The sequence below is a fragment of the Bombina bombina genome, chromosome 3 (genome assembly GCF_027579735.1).
Source record: "Bombina bombina isolate aBomBom1 chromosome 3, aBomBom1.pri, whole genome shotgun sequence".
Classification (NCBI taxonomy): Eukaryota; Metazoa; Chordata; class Amphibia; order Anura; family Bombinatoridae; genus Bombina; species Bombina bombina.
Window position 1 is genome coordinate 141,895,784 of NC_069501.1, and position 17,998 is coordinate 141,913,781.

Consider the following 17,998-nt stretch of genomic DNA (forward strand, 5'->3'; position numbering starts at 1 on the left):
AACAATATTTAAAGCAAAATAATCAAATTCCTTAAATGACAGGAATGTTTCAGGAATGGGAAAAAAATGCAAAATAATAAGCTTCTAGAAACCAGAAGCAATAAAAAACTGAGGTTTAAATAATGTGAGGAAAAAAAGTGAAACATAAAATATGCCCACATTTGTTGGCGCCAAATATGACGCCCAGATTATTGGCGCTAAATACAACGCCCATATATTTGGCGCCAAGTATGACGCCACATCCTCTAATGCCAGAACCGACGCCCACATTTTTTGGCGCAAAAAAAGTCTGAATACACATGCGTCAAAAAATGATGTATTAACAGAATACAACTTCCGGCGTCAACTACAGTGCCGGAAATGATGAAATTTTTGTGCCAAAAAAGTCCGCGCCAAGAATGACGCAATAAAAAGAAACATTTTCTGCCCCCGCGAGCCTAACAGCACACAGGGAAAAATGATCAATTGAAAATTTTCAAGGTAAAGAAAAATAAATTGAATTAAAATGCAATAATGCAATAATGAAACTGACAGTCTGAATATTAAAGGAATACTGATTATCCTGAATCATGGCAAATATAAGTTTAAAGACATATATTTAGAACTTTACATAGAAAGTGCCGAACCATAGCTTAGAGTTTCTTAATAAAATAAGACTTACTTACCCTAAGACACTCATCTACATATAGTAGATAGCCAAACCAGTACTGAAACGACAATCAGTAGAGGTAATGGTATATAAGAGTATATCGTCGATCTGAAAAGGGAGGTAAGAGATGAATCTCTACGACCGATAACAGAGAACCTATGAAATAGATCCCGTAGAAGGAGACCATTGAATTCAAATAGGCAATTCTCTCTTCACATCCCTCTGACATTCACTGCACTCTGAGAGGAAAACCGGGCTCCAGCCTGCTGCGAAGCGCATATCAATGTAGAATCTAGCACAAACTTACTTCACCACCTCCATGGGAGGTAAAGTTTGTAAAACTGAATTGTGGGTGTGGTGAGGGGTGTATTTATAGGCATTTTAAGGTTTGGGAAACTTTGCCCCTCCTGGTAGGAATTTATATCCCATACGTCACTAGCTCATGGACTCTTGCTAATTACATGAAAGAAACATATATTTATATATAAAGAGAGATAAAAATCTTATCCAAAATTAGGTTATAAAACCCTGATATGTGTGGTATGCCTAATGAAAGTAGTGGTGCAGAACCTTTAAATTAGAATAACATTAGCATAAAATAGAGAGAAAAAGAGGATAGCTATATCCTCTTAAGAAAGAAAGGGAATTTAGCACTCATTTTAAATTTTAACACACAATTGTTTTTATTAATATTCTAAATAAGAAAGAATAATTTAAATAAGAAAGAACAAAAGTATCCCTGTACAAGATTTTCCTAAATACATTCGCCTAGATTACGAGTTTTTGTCAGTAAGGCTGTACGGGGCTAACAAGCCTTTTTTTCTTACCACTCACTTAAGCCAACGCTGGTATTACAAGTTTTCTCCAGCATCAGCCTCTGAAAAGTGAGCTTTAAGCAAAATTTAGCTCCACATCTCACTGCAATACCAGCGTTGCTTACGGTAGCGGTAAGCTGGCAAAACGTGCTTGTGCACGATTTCCCCATAGGAAACAATGGGGCTGAGCTGGCTGGAAAAAACCTAACTCCTGCAAAAAAGCAGCGTTCAGCTCCTAACGCAGCCCCATTGTTTCCTATGGGGAAATTAATTTTATGTCTGCATCTAACACCCTAACATGAACCCCGAGTCTAAACACCCCTAATCTTACACTTATTAACCCCTAATCTGCCGCCCCCACTATCGCTGACACTTACTTTATATTATTCACCCCTAATCTGCGCTCCAGACACCGCCGCCACCTACATTATACTTATGAACCCGTAATCTACTGCCCCCAACATCACCGACACCTACATTATAGTTATTAACCCCTAATCTGCCCCCCCACGTCACCGCAACTATATTCCTATTTAAAACTAAATACTTAGCTATAAAATAAACCCTAAGCTAGCTACAATATAACTAATAGTTATATTGTAGCTATCTTAGGATTTATATTTATTTTACAAGCAACTTTATATTTATTTTAACTAGGTACAATAGTTATTAAATAGTTATTAACTATTTAATAACTTCCAAGTTAAAATAAATACAAAAGTACCTGTAAAATAAACCCTAACCTAAGTTAAAATTACACCTAACACTACACTATAATTAAACTAATTACCTAAACTACCTACAATTAATTACAATTAAATTAAATAAACTAAATTAAGAAAAAAAACACTAAATTACAGAAAATATAAAAAGAATTACAAGAATTTTAAACTAATTACACCTAATCTAATCCCCCTAATAAAATAAAAAGCCCCCCAAATTAATAAAATTCCCTACCCTATAGTAAATTACAAATAGTCCTTAAAAGGGCCTTTTGAGGGGCATTGCCTCAAAGTAATCAGCTCTTTCACCTGTAAAAAAAAAAAATACAATACCCCCCAACATTAAAACCCACCACCTACACACCCAACCCTACTATAAAACCCACCCAATCCCCCCTTAAAAAAACCTAACACCACACCCTTGAAGATCACCCTACCTTGAGACGTCTTCACCCAGCCGGGCACAAGTGGTACTCCAGAGGGTCCGAAGTCTTCATCCTATCCGGCCAGAAGAGGACCTCCAGACCGTCAGAAGGCTTCATCCAGACGGCATCTTCTATCTTCATCCTTCCGAAGCGGAGCGGTTCCATCTTCAAGACATCCAAAGCGGAGCATCCTCTTCATCCGATGGCCGACGACTGAATGACTGGTCCTTTTAAGTGATGTCATCCTAGATGGCATCCATTGAATTCCGTTTGGCTGATAGAATCCTATCAGCTAATCGGAATTAAGGTAGGAAAAATCCTATTGGCTGATGCAATCAGCCAATAGGATTGAAGTTCAATCTGATTGGCTGATCCAATCAGCCAATAGGATTGAGCTCGCATTCTATTGGCTGTTCCAATCAGCCAATAGAATGCAAGGTCAATCCTATTGGTTGATTGCATCAGCCAATAGGATTTTTCCTACCTTAATTCCGATTTGCTGATAGGATTCTATCAGCCAATTGGAATTCAAGGGATGCCATCTTTGATGACATCACTTAAAGGACCAGTCATTAAGTCGTCGGCCATCGGATGAAGAGGATGCTCCGCGTCGGATGTATTGAAGATGGACCCTCTCTGGAAGGATGAAAATAGAAGATGAAGCCTTCTGCTGGTCTGGAGGTCCTCTTCTGGCCGGATAGGATGAAGACTTCGGACCCTCTGGAGGACCACATCTGCACAGCTGGGTGAAGACATCTCAAGGTAGGGTGATCTTCAAGAGGGTAGTGTTAGGTTTTTTTTTTAAGGGGGGATTGGGTCGGTTTTAGAGTAGGGTTGGGTGTGTGGGTGGTGGGTTTTAATGTTGTGGGGTATTGTATTTTTTTTTTTAACAGGTGAAAGAGCTGATTACTTTGGGGCAATACCCTGCAAAAGGCCCTTTTAAGGGTTATTTGTAATTTAGTATAGGGTAGGGAATTTTATTATTTTGGGGGCTTTTTTATTTTATTAGGGGATTAGATTAGGTGTAATTAGTTTAAAATTCTTGTAATTCTTTTTTAATTTTCTGTAATTTAGTGTTTTTTTTTTCCGTAATTTAGTTTATTTAATTTATTTGTAATTAATTGTAGGTAGTTTAGGTAATTAGTGTGTACTGTTAGGTGCAATTGTAACTTAGGTTAGGGTTTATTTTACAGCTACTTTTGTACTTATTTTAGCTAGGTAGTTATTAAATAGTTAATAACTATTTAATAACTATTGTACCTAGTTAAAATAAATACAAAGTTGCCTGTAAAATAAAAATAAACCCTAAGATGGCTACAATGTAATTATTAATTATATTGTAGCTATCTTAGGGTTTATTTTATAGGTAAGTATTTAGTTTTAAATAGGATTAATTTATTTAATTGTAGTAATTTAATTTTGTTTTATTTAAATTATATTTAAGTTAGGGGGGTTAGGGTTAGATTTAGATTTAGGGGTTAATAAATTTAATATAGTAGTGGCGACGTTGGGGGCGGCATATTAGGGGTTAATAAATGTAGGTAGGTGTCAGGCACAACTAAGAAAGAAAAATGTGTGCAGCTTAATTATTTAGACCACAACTGCTGGAATGGAAAAAAACAATAAAAATTGTATGGTTGTTTGCAACAGAGTGAAAAGGTAAAACAAAATTTAGGAATTAGGCAGCTATGTAAAACCTTATTCCTTGTTGCATAGTTTTAGTATACAGGCAGTAATTGAGCATATTCCCTATGGCTGCCACATGTGTCTGGGTAGTCACTGTGAGAAAGTAAATGCAGCAGGGGTATGCCCAGATAAACCTGAGATTTTAACATTAATAAAGGTAAAAATTAAATAAGCAAGGAAAAATTGGTACTATGATCATAGAAAAAATAAGCAATTGCTATTGTGAACAGAGTTACGGTAAAACAGCAGGATATGAGGGAATGAACTAAAAGTCACAGAAATAACAGCAGCAACTGAGATACTAATCTTAGGGTATAGCAGCAAAGTAAAAATTCAGAGACTGGCTTACCGCTAACAGAACTGTTATAATGATAGTTGCAAAGACCGGGTTGTAATGGCGACTTGCCAGAGGGAGCAAGGAAGCTCAGTAGCAGCTGGCTGATGACGTCACAGCATGAGGAAGCGGAGCTCCGTGAAAGGTGAATCCCAAGGCCGGTGAGCTGCAGGGGAGACTGGGTTAGAGGTAAAGGTAGGAGTGAGGCTTTTGAAATAGCTGAATCTTCTGAGGGAGAAGCAGGCAGGTAGGAGAGGATGACAACAGAAATCCAGTTAGGTGGAGTAGAGGAATCCAACAAACAGAAGTAGTATGATAAATCTCACAGAGAGCAGGCTCAGGTTAAGGTTTAAAACAAACTTCAATACTAAGCAATGTGAAAATGCTGGGAGGGGCCTTAAATAGGCTGATGTTAATGGGAGCAGGATGCTTTAAAGGGACAGTGCAGAGAATAAGTATGCCATTATCCTGACAGAATACCCCCTCCAAGGAGCCACTCCAGAGGCTCAAGGCCCAGGACGATCCGGATGTCTCTGGTGGAAATGAGATATCAAACGAGGAGCGGATATGTTGGTAGCTGGTTCCCAGGAATCATCATCTGTAGAGAAACCCTTCCAACGAACAAGATATTCAATACGTCCCCTGCGGAAACGGGAATCCAGGATTAAGTGAACTTCATACTGCATTTCAGGGTCGAGAGAAATAGGTGGAAGAGACGTTTGTAAAGAGAAATCCCTGAGATCCTTATAGGGTTTGAGAAGGGATACATGGAATGTGGGATGAACCCTTAAATTATCAGGTAATTTAAGCCGGACAGCATTGGCATTAATGACGAGTTCAACAGGGTATGGACCAATGAACAACAGAGAAAGTTTTTTCGAAGGGGTTTTCAAACTTAGGTGTTTGGTGGATAGCCAGACGAGATCACCTTTTGTGTAGACAGGAGGCGGAGTTCTGCGGTGATCATAATACTGTTTCTGGAGTTGTTTTGCTGCTATGATGTTGGACTCGATGGTTTTAAAGTTGGAAGAGATGGAATCAGACAAATCTGATATACTAGATACTGGAACGGTAGAAGATGGTAGGATGTGAAACTTGGGGTGAAAACCGTAGTTTGCGAAGAAGGGAGTTTGACAAGTAGTGGAATGAATAGTGTTGTTGTAACAAAATTCAGCGTAATGCAGGAAGTCACTCCAAAGATGTTGTTGAGAGGAACAGAAGAGTCTTAAAAATTGTTCCAACCACTGGTTACAACGTTCAGTTTGACCATTACATTGCGGGTGGTAAGCAGTAGTTAACTTTCTCTCAACAGATAAAGTTTTACAGAAATGGTACCATAGTCTGCTAGAAAATTGACTGCCACGATCACTGAGGATTGAAGTGGGAAGTCCATGATACTTAACAATATGTTTGAGAAGCAAATGTACTGTCTCCAAAGCGGTAGGAAGTTTGGAGAAGGGGATGAAATGGCACATCTTCGTGAAGAGATCTACAACGACAAGGATGGTGGTATTCTTTGAAGAGACTGGCAAATCTACAATAAAGTCTAAAGCAATCTCAGACCATGGATTCTTTGGAGTAGGCAAAGGCAAAAGCATTCCATAGGGAGAGTGTTTATCCCTTTTTGAAATGGTACAATTAAGACAAGAGTTTACATAGTCCTTAACTTCAGTTGCCATATGAGGCCACCAGTAATCCCTTTTTACTAGATCGAGAGTTTTATGGATACCTTGATGACCAGCTAAAGGTGAATCATGTACAGATTGAAGGAGAATGAGTCTGAGGGAAGGTGGAACATATATCTTTGAATCATGAGAATAAAGTCCTTGAGTATTAAGTTGAAGAAGGTGTGATGGCTTTGTAGAGTCGACCAACTGTTCCTTTTTAAGGTTAGATGAGACTTTGAGAGTAAAAGAAATGAAGTTTTCTTTTGGTATGATGGATTGGTCGGTCGTTTGATGTGGAAGACTTGTGGGTAACCGGGATAGTGCGTCAGCTTTTTGGTTCTTTCCAGCAGGATGGTATGTGATGAGGAAATTAAAACGAGAGAAAAAGAGATTCCAGCGAACCTGTCTGGCTGACAAGGTTCTAGTGGCCTTCAAGTACTGCAGGTTCCTATGATCTGTATAGATGAGTGTAGGAATGGAAGTACCTTCAAGGAGGTGTCGCCAGTGTTCCAGGGAGAGTTTTATGGCTAAGAGTTCTTTGTCACCAATAGGATAGTTTTGTTCCGCACTATTCAAAGTCTTGGAGTAAAAAGCCACAGGATGTAACGGTTTTGACAAGTTTTCTCTTTGGGAGAGAACAGCGCCAATAGCAGAATTTGAGGCGTCCACCTCAAGAACAAATTGTAGATTAGGGTCAGGAAAACGGAGTATTGGTGCTGAAGTGAACTTTTGTTTGAACAAATCAAAAGCGGATTGTGCTTCTTTAGTCCACCTGAAATGTGAATTATTTTTTGTTAGAACAGTTAAAGGAAGAGCAAGTTTGGAGAAATTTTTAATAAATTTGCAGTAGAAATTCGCAAAACCCATGAAGGACTGAACTTGACGTTTAGTTGTTGGTATGGGCCAATTTAAAACTGCATCAACCTTTTTTTGTTCCATATGCATACCTGAAGGAGAAATTTCATATCCCAGAAAGGATATGGTCTGTGAATTGAACAGGCATTTCTCAGCCTTAGCATACAAGTGGTTACCTCTGAGCCTTGATAAAACTTGTCTAACATGGGAAATGTGTTCCTGATAGGTCTTGGAATAAATTAAAATATCATCCAGATAGATGACAATAAAGACATCTAATATGTCCCTAAAGATGTCATTAATTAAGTGCTGGAAAGTTGCGGGCGCATTGCAGAGCCCAAAAGGCATCACGACGTATTCGAACAATCCGTATCTTGTTCGAAACGCCGTGAGCCACTCATCTCCAGATCTAATTCGGATGAGATTATAGGCTCCTCTTAAGTCCAATTTTGTGAAAAATTTTGCTCCCTCCAACCTTTCAATTAACTCCGGGATGAGGGGTAAAGGATATCTGTTTTTTACTGTAATTTTATTTAGTTGTCGGTAGTCTACGATTGGCCTCAATGAGCCATCCTTATTTTTAACCAAAAAAATCCCAGCACTAGCTGGAGAGGTGGAGGGACGGATGAAACCTTTCCTTAGATTTTCATCTAAGTAAGATTTAAGGTGTGTTAACTCAGGGTTTGAGAGTGGGTAAATATGACCCGTTTGGATCTCAGAGCCAGGTATGATCTCAATAGGACAATCATACTTCCTGTGAGGAGGAAGATTGTCGCACTGGGTTTTGCTGAATACATCTGCATAATCCTTATAAACCTCAGGAATTTTAATTATCTCATTGGATTCAGTGGTTTGCAAAATAGTAGCTGGGAAACAAGTAGTAGAGCAGAATGTAGAATTAAATGTGACTGTTGAGCTAGACCAATTTACTTCAGGATTATGAAGTCGGAGCCAGTTTATACCGAGAACTATGGGTGAAATAGGGGATGATATTACATCATAATGACATATACTCCCTATGGTGGTCTGGGGTAACAACAAGTAAGGGTATTGTTTGATATTTAACTGGACCTGATGTGATTGGATTACCATCTATTCCACGTAATAACACAGGAGACCTTTTTTGCACAAGTGGAATTTTATTGAATTTAGTGAATACAGTATCTATGTAGGAGGCTGTAGCTCCTGAGTCAATAATCGCGGGAGCGTTGATTCGATGTGACTCCCACTGTAAAAGAAGAGATAAATTTAGGTAAGGGAGAGCATGATCCTGAGTGGTACAACAAAAAGGTTCTTTATACATCTTACCCTTGTTTTGTTTCAGGAGGGAAGGACAGTCCCTGACAGTGTGTTTGTCTGAAGCACAGTATAAGCAGAGGTTATTAGCCCTTCGTCGGATCTTCTCCTCAGGGGTTAATGGTCCCTTTATAAAACCTATATCCATAGGCTCAGCAGTTGATTTGCTGGGGCTGGGTGTATTTTGTTTCTTTGCAGGATATTCATGAAATGATCTCTCCTGCTGTCTCTCTCTCAGTCTTCTGTCTATAGTTATGCTAAGTGACATTAAAGCCTCAAGAGTATGTGGTAGTTCAGATCTAGACAACTCATCCTTAATTCCTTCTGAAAGGCCTAATCTAAACTGATTTCTCAGTGAAAGGTCATTCCATTGAGTGTCTTTCGCCCATTTTTTAAATTCGGCAATGTAATCCTCAACTACTCTTTTTTCTTTTGTTTCAAGCCTCGCATTGCAGTTTCAGCAGTAAGCTGTTTATATGGATCCTCATATAGCTGACCCATAGCAGAAAAAAAACTTTCCAAAGAATTAAGTATATCATCGTTATTCTCAAAGTAAGTGTTGGCCCATGTGCGGGGCTCACCTCTCAAATAGGATATAACTGTGAGTACCCTTGCTCTATCAGTGGGATAGGTATGAGGTTTAAGGGAGAACATAAGCAAACAAGCATTCTTGAAATCTCTATACTCAGATCTCTCACCACTAAATTTTTCTGGTAAATGTGGTTATCTATTAATTTAAAATATCTCTACTTTCTACTAAATATAATATACTAAATCTCTATGGTGAAAACCACTAAAACCAACACAGATAAATTGTGAAAATAAACTATATGAGGATCCTCCATTATTTGTCAAACAGTTTATTTAGGAATCAATATATGTTAATAATAAGATAAATATTTACAGATATATATCAATCTATTTTACAGATACAGTCCACATTTTAAGATACAGGGCAACTTTTCTAAACTAACCCCAATTGTGCTACACAGAATATTATCCCAGAAATACTTAGCCAGATTCTCTGTGTCCAACATCATCCATCTTTACAGCATGCCCAGGATACAAAAAAAGAGCAGAGGCTCTGGTGTTACAATATTTTATAACCCAATTCAAAAGGGAGTGGCTTATCAAATGCCACTCAAAAAGACCAATGGGAGTGTCTATAGTTCAGAGAGAAAGGTGTACCTGGGGGAAGGGATCCCAATAACAGCTAAGTGAATATTCCAGTGATAAAATGTCACCACAGTGTACTAACCTGTGGTTCTAATATGGGTACCCTCTTATCAACCACATCCCTGATATAAGCTTTTAAAGTATCATTTTCTGTTTTCAAAGTATTAACAGCTTCAGTTAATAAATCAACCCTCTGTGTGATATTTTGCACATGTGCGTTCATTCCAGCTGGGTCCATAGTTTGGGCTTAGTATTATGTCAGGCACAACTAAGAAAGAAAAAATGTGTGCAGCTTAATTATTTAGACCACAACTGCTGGAATGGAAAAAAACAATAAAAATTGTATGGTTGTTTGCAACAGAGTGAAAAGGTAAAACAAAATTTAGGAATTAGGCAGCTATGTAAAACCTTATTCCTTGTTGCATAGTTTTAGTATACAGGCAGTAATTGAGCATATTCCCTATGGCTGCCACATGTGTCTGGGTAGTCACTGTGAGAAAGTAAATGCAGCAGGGGTATGCCCAGATAAACCTGAGATTTTAACATTAATAAAGGTAAAAATTAAATAAGCAAGGAAAAATTGGTACTATGATCATAGAAAAAATAAGCAATTGCTATTGTGAACAGAGTTACGGTAAAACAGCAGGATATGAGGGAATGAACTAAAAGTCACAGAAATAACAGCAGCAACTGAGATACTAATCTTAGGGTATAGCAGCAAAGTAAAAATTCAGAGACTGGCTTACCGCTAACAGAACTGTTATAATGATAGTTGCAAAGACCGGGTTGTAATGGCGACTTGCCAGAGGGAGCAAGGAAGCTCAGTAGCAGCTGGCTGATGACGTCACAGCATGAGGAAGCGGAGCTCCGTGAAAGGTGAATCCCAAGGCCGGTGAGCTGCAGGGAAAACTGGGTTAGAGGTAAAGGTAGGAGTGAGGCTTTTGAAATAGCTGAATCTTCTGAGGGAGAAGCAGGCAGGTAGGAGAGGATGACAACAGAAATCCAGTTAGGTGGAGTAGAGGAATCCAACAAACAGAAGTAGTATGATAAATCTCACAGAGAGCAGGCTCAGGTTAAGGTTTAAAACAAACTTCAATACTAAGCAATGTGAAAATGCTGGGAGGGGCCTTAAATAGGCTGATGTTAATGGGAGCAGGATGCTTTAAAGGGACAGTGCAGAGAATAAGTATGCCATTATCCTGACAGTAGGTGTTGGTGATGTTAGGGATGGCAGATTAGGGGTTAATAAAATGTAACTAGTGTTTGCGAGGCAGGAGTGCAGCGGTTTAGGGGTTAATATATTTATTAAAGTGGCCATGATGTCAGGTCGGCAGATTAGGGTTTAAACATTTTAGTTAAGTGTTTCCGATGTTGGGAGGGGGGCTCGGTTTAGGGGTTAATAGGTAGTTTATGGGTGTTAGTGTACTTTTAGCACTTTGGGCTAATGCCAAAACATAAAACTCTTAACTACTGACTTTTAAATGCGGTAGGAGTCTTGACAGGAGAGGGTGTACCGCTCACTTTTTTAGGCGATCATAATACCGGCGTTAGGAAAATCCCATTAAAAAGATAGGATACGCAATTGACGTAAGGGGATTTGCGGTAACCTAATATTGCGGAAAAAATTTAGTGGTAAACCCTCTCCTGCCTGACTTGTAATACCAGCGGGCTTAAAAAGCAGCATTGGGACCCCTCAACGCTGTTTTTTAAGGCTAACGCAAGACTCGTAATCTCAGTGATTGTAACTAAAAAGACTGTTATCTGAAATCTTAGCAACAAAGTTAAAGGAACATGACAATCATGGGTGGGTCAGCAGGTAACATTACCTGCTATATTATGGTATTACCTGCTGTTTATGGTAACATTTTCGAAGGCTGTGAAAGCTGATATACAGCCGGTCATGGCTCAAAAGGTGGAAACCTTGTCGATCTATAAGGTGGATATAATCCCTAAAGGTGATTGATCATTTCTACAGTCGAATTCTACCACCGGAATGTACTACGTGAAAAGCTTCCTATGATCTTTGAAGTCTCTCGCTGGAGAGGGACGTGCAATGACGTAGAAGGAAGAGGGCTTACTGAAGCTACTCGTTTGTACATAAGCTCTCGACAAGGGAAGTCCCAGGAGGGAACTCTAAGCTGCTCCATTGCAAGGTCACATAAACATTCTACATACCTGCCTTTCAATAAGGAGTAACATCCAGTCTGGTCAGACCTTGAGTGCTGCGGTCTTTTAATGGAGCAATCATTCTAGACATTAGCCTTACAGAGTACACCTTTGTGAAAGCACAACCAAATCTCATGGTACCAGTTACAACAAATGAGGCTGACTAGCTTCTAAATGTTAATGCAGCATGTTACCTGCTGACCCACGCATGGTTGTCATGTTCCTTTAATTTTGTTGCTAAGATTTCAGCTAGCTCAGGCTGTTTAGTTTCAATGTGTTTGTACAGAGATTCTTTTGTTTGTTTCTTTGATTGGTATGTCTTGACATATTGTATATCTTAAAGGGTCAGTAAACCTTAAAAAAAATGTTATATAATTCTGCACATAGTGCAGAATTATATAACATTACATTAGCCAAACGTTTTACATCATAATATTGCCTTTTTATTTTTAAAAAATATCGCCGTTTTACAGACCCGCTCTCTGGGCTCTGCTGAGCGGGTCTGTTGTTTTTACTGAGCGCATCGGGCCAGCTGTATAGTCATAGCCCGGCCCGACCGCGCCATTAGACACAATGCAGCTCGCTCCTGCTCTGTCTGACAGCGGGAGCGAGCTGCATTGTGTCTAATGGCGCGGTCGGGCCGGGCTGTGACTATACAGCTGGCCCGATGCGCTCAGTAAAAACAACAGACCCGCTCAGCAGAGCCCAGAGAGCGGGTCTGTAAAACGGCGATATTTTTTAAAAATAAAAAGGCAATATTATGATGTAAAACGTTTGGCTAATGTAATGTTATATAATTCTGCACTATGTGCAGAATTATATAACATTTTTTTTAAGGTTTACTGTCCCTTTAACTTTTTTCTGTGTCCCTTTTTGGACAATCTCCCCTCCTATGTGAAAGACACAGGTGATCTGGTAAAAAAAACTAAATGGAATAACCGTTTCTAAAGAAACGCTGTTACTGTCTCTAGATGTTGAAAGCCTATAATCTTCTATACCGCATAGTGTTGGTATAGAAGCTATAAGTTCCTTTTTTGGAAACAAGAGGCCCCAATTTTGACGAACACACAAGATTTGTCTGTAAATTACTTGAATTAATATTGGAAAATTACATATTCTCTTTTAATGGTAGAATCTACAGACAAGTAAGAGGAACAGCAATAGGTGCAGTATGTGCCCCCTCATTTGCATGTCTTCAACTGGGGGCATGGAAACATGAACTTTTTGATATATTCAGTAATGTTTTTGAAGAATCAGTCCTATTATGGATAAGGTATGTGGACGACATCCTACTACTGTGGGATGGTCCTATAGACTTAAATAGTTTGAATGTGAATAACAAAAATATTTTTCTAACTAGTAAAATTGATACAAAAGAACTGGCATTATTGGATATAAAAATAAAGAAGGAGGGGGTATCTATAGTTACAGAAATTCATAGGAAACGGAATGCCACCAATAGTATATTGGAAGTTAGTAGTGTCCATCCCTAATCCCTGATAAAGAGTATCCTGGTTGACCATTTTTTAAGAATAAGGCATAACTGCTCATCCCTAAACAAATTTGATGAACATGCACTACCCATGATGGACAGGTTCAGAAATAGAGGATACCTCAACAAATGCATACAAAAGCTTATATCAGTGCTAGAAATACTGATAGGGATAATCTTCTTTACCATACCAAAGCAAAGGATAATACTAGACAAATAAGGTTTATCAAAACATATAGTAATCAATGGAGAATCTTGAGAGAAACATTAGAGAAAAATTGGTATATTTTACATCTGGATGATGGGGTTAAAAAGGTGGTGGAAGATGTTCCCCTACTTACAGCAAAAAGAGCACCAAATTTAAAAAATAAAATAGTAAGGAGTAAGATTAAAAAAAGCGCTTTTGTAGCTCACTGGCTTAGGAGAAATAGGGGGATTAAAGGAAGTTTCCACTGTGGGAAGTGTGTTTACTGTCCCTACATGGAAAGGAGCCACAGGTTCTCAGGAAACTGTGCAAAAGAATTTGATATAAAATTCTTCTTTAATTTTGACTCAGTAGGAGTGATATACCTATTACACTGTGGATGCCCCCATTTCTATGTGGGAAAAACTAAGAATGTTCTTAAAGGGACAGTAAACCTTAAAAATAATGTTATATAATTCTGCACATAGTGCAGAATTATATAACATTATTTAGGTGATATAACCATAAACGCCTTTTTTACAGTTTAATTAGCTAAAATACGGCGCTTTTACAGACCCGCTCTCTGCTCTCTGCTGAGCGGGTCTGTAATATTCAGTCAGCGCATCGGGCCAGCTGTATAGTCACAGCCCGGCCCGACCGCGCCATAAGACTAAGTGCAGCTCGCTCCTGTGACAGAATTATATAACATTATTTTTAAGGTTTACTGTCCCTTTAAGGACAGGATCCAAGCACATAGAAAAGTGTCTCGCAACATTAGTATCTCTTTAATAATAGATATAATCTCTAAGTATCATGCAGGTGATCCTGGTTCCTTGAAGTTTATAGCCATAGATAAGGGTGACCCTAACAATAGAGGGGGGTGATATAGATAAATATCTCATGCAAAAAGAAGCCAAGTGGATTTTTGTGTTAAAGACACAATTTCCACTAGGCTTAAATGAAAAACCTGATTATGCTTGTTTTCTCTGAATGTTTATGTCATGTTTAAAACTATTATTGAAGTAGATCTGGGATTTAAAGCCAATAAAGCCATTTGAATATAAATGTTTCTGAAGTGTATGTCTTTCCAATACAGGAACTCTGTGTAAATAGATGTACACTATAATGATTTAAATAATGTGTATATTTTGTTGTCACTAAATAATAATGGTAATATCCCTTCAAGAACCACAGGCATTTTCAAAAAGTAGGTTAGGCTACATTAGGTTAAAAAGGCTGTTTGTAGTCAAAGTTATCATAGCCCTGATGAAGCCCCAGCAAGAGGTTTCCTAGAGGGTAAAACACATATGTTGTCGGCTAAGGCATTTGCTTGTTTATTGTTTTTACTGTGGACTTGAAATCTGGACAAATGATCCATGTACGTACCTGGATGTTCATGGGAAAAGGTGTTTGGCACTTTTGTATTACCTGCTGCTTATGGTAACATTTGCGAAGGCTGTGAAAGCTGATATACAGCTGGTTGCGGCTCAAAAGGTGGAAACCTTTTTGATCTATAAGGTGGATATAATGCCTAAATGTGATTGATCATTTCTGCAGTTGAATGCTACAACTGGAATGTGCTACGAGAAAAGCTGCCAATAATCTTTGACATCTCTCACTGGAGAGGGACGTGCAGTGACGTAGAAGGAGGAGGGCTTACTGAATGCTGTGAAGCTACTCATTTGTACACAAGCTCTCAAAAAAGGGAGTCCCAGGAGGGAACTGTAAGCTGCTCCATTGCAAGGTCACATAAGCATTCTACATATCTGCCTTTCGATACGGACTAACATCCAGTCCGGTCAGACCTTGAGTGCAGTGAAAGCCGTGGTCTTTTACCGGAACGATCATTCTGGACATTAGCCTTACAGAGTACACCTTTGTGCTTGCACAGCCGAATCTCATGGTATCAGTTACAACAAATGAGGCTGACTAGCTTCTAAATGTTAATGCATCATGTTACCTGCTGACCCACGCATGGTTGTCATGTTCCTTTAACTTTGTTGCTAAGATTTCAGCTAGCTCAGGCTGTTTAGTTACAATGTATTACAGATATACTTTTGTTTGTTTCTTTTATTGGTATGTCACAAATTCTTTCATATTTAGAAGATTAATAAAAATAATTTAGTGTTGATTTTAAAAACAGTGCTCAATTCCCTTTATATATACTGTATATATATATATATATATATATATATATATATATATATATATACTGTAAATATATAAATATATAGCTATCCTCTTTTTCTCTCTATTTTATGCTTATGATATATATATATATATATAATTAGCACGTGTTCCAGCACTCCAGCTTCAACTAATAATGAAGCACCTGGGTGCAATCCTCAATGGATTATAGACATTCTGTTTTGCTGGTGGTGTTGTGTGCGGCTGCAAGTCGCCGTTGTGAGTTGTTCATCTGTCTTGATGAGGGCTTCTATGTAAGCCGAAATGTCGACCTATCCTTATGACTTTCTAACGTTGTTATAAACAATAAACTAACTTTGATGTATATAAATCCTGAGAGTGCCCTCCCTTTCCTAGCTCTTATATATATATATATATATATTAAAGAAAAGGACACACTCACCGGGACTTGAAAAAACAGTATTATTTAATACATAATTGGGTGAGGTTTCGGGGAGACTAACCCCGTCCTTAGACGTCACCCAATTATGTATTAAATAATACTGTTTTTTTAAGTCCAGGCGAGTGCGTCCTTTTCTTTACTACATGTGCATACTTTGAGTGCACCCCGGGCAGAATTACTTGAATCAAAGAGACGTACTTATCAAGCCGTCAAATTTCTTGCATTCGACGGCACCAATACGCTCGCCTAAGATCGCCTAACATCTCTGACGCAGACCTGGATAAGCTCTCCAAAGTTACCAAAAAAGCTGTCAAAAAGCATGCACCAAGTACGGGGCGATGAGCAGCGGACTGTTGTTAACTAACAGTCATCGATATTGCAGCTCTTCGGCTTTTTCCTAGCTTTATTGGTATACTGTCACTAAACACCCACCTTATACTACACTGTTTTACTCCTATCCCGCTGCTCACGGACCATGCCACAACGAAATAAAGTTATTAACCTCTAAACCGCCACTCCAGGAGCCCACCACAACTCAAATAAAGTTATTAACCCCTAAACCCCCTAACCTGCTGCCGCCTACACCGCCACACCTACATTACATTTATTAACCCCTAATCTGCCGCCCCCAATGTAGCCGCCACTATTCTAAATGTATTAACCCCTATACCTAAGTCTAACCCTAACCCTAACACCCCTAACTTAATGATAGGAATTTTATTTAGATTTATTTAAATTATATTTAACTATATAATTCCTATTTAAAACTAAATGCTTACCTGTAAAATAAAACCTAAGCTAGCTACAATATAACTATTAGTTACATTGTATCTAGCTTAGGGTTTATTTTTATTTTACGGGCAAGTTTGTATTAATTTTAACTAGGTAGAATAGTTATTAAATAGTTATTAACTATTTAATAACTACCTAGCTAAAATAAATACAAATTTACCTGTAAAATAAAACCTAACCTAAGTTGCAATAACACCTAACACTACACTACAATTAACTACTTTGACTAAATTAACAACAATTAAATAAATTAAATTCGATTAGCTAAAGTACAAAAGAAAACAAACACTAAATTACAGAAAATAAAAAACAAATTACAGATCTTTAAACTAATTACACCTAATCTAATAGCCCTATCAAAACAAAAAGCCCCCCCCCCCAAAAAAAAAAAAAAACCTAGCCTAATCTAAACTTCCAATAGCCCTTAAAAGGGTCTATTGCGGGGCATTGATCCAAAGTAATCAGCTCTTTTACCTGGAAAAAAAATACAAACAACCCTCCCAACAGTAAAACCCACCACCCACACAACCAACCCCTCAAATAAATTACTAACTAAAAAAACTAATCTCCCCATTGCCCTGAAAAAGGCATTTGTATGGGCATTGCCCTTAAAAGTATATTTAGCTCTTTTGCCGGCCCAAAGCCATAACCTAAAAAATAAACTCAGCCAATACGCCCTTAAAAAAATCCTAACACTAACCCCATGAAGATTCACTTACCAGGAGACGTCTTCATCCAAGCGGCAAGATGTCCTCAACGAATCTGGCAGAAGTGGTTCTCCAGATGGGCAGAAGTGGTCCTCCAGACGGGCAGAAGTCTTCATCCAGATGGCATCTTCTATCTTAATCCTTCTGGCGTGGAGCGGGTACTTTTTGTATATATATATATATATATATATATATATATAAACATAGCTTTTATGTGTCTTTAAATGGTCTCCACCAGTTGTTAATATTGCTGTTATGTGACTTTATGCTATTCCTGGCAAAAAAATTCAAGCAGCTTTGCTTAGTTTGATGGCTCTTGTCTATCCATATTCCTCTTGATCACAATCCAGAGGTTTTCAATAGAGTTCAGGTCTGAAGATTGGGCTGGCAATGACAGGGTATTTATGTGGTAGTCCTCCATTCACACCTTGATTGACCAGGG

General features: G+C 38.3%; 1 long non-coding RNA gene across 1 annotated transcript; it reads right to left on the reverse strand.

Moving 5' to 3' along the window:
- Positions 1-8,272: 8,272 nt before the first annotated feature.
- Positions 8,273-8,861, reverse strand: LOC128651524 (uncharacterized). The gene is made up of 2 exons (XR_008401109.1): positions 8,462-8,861; positions 8,273-8,381 (listed from the first exon to the last, which is right to left on the reverse strand). It is a non-coding gene; the product is annotated as an uncharacterized LOC128651524 (long non-coding RNA).
- Positions 8,862-17,998: the final 9,137 nt, after the last annotated feature.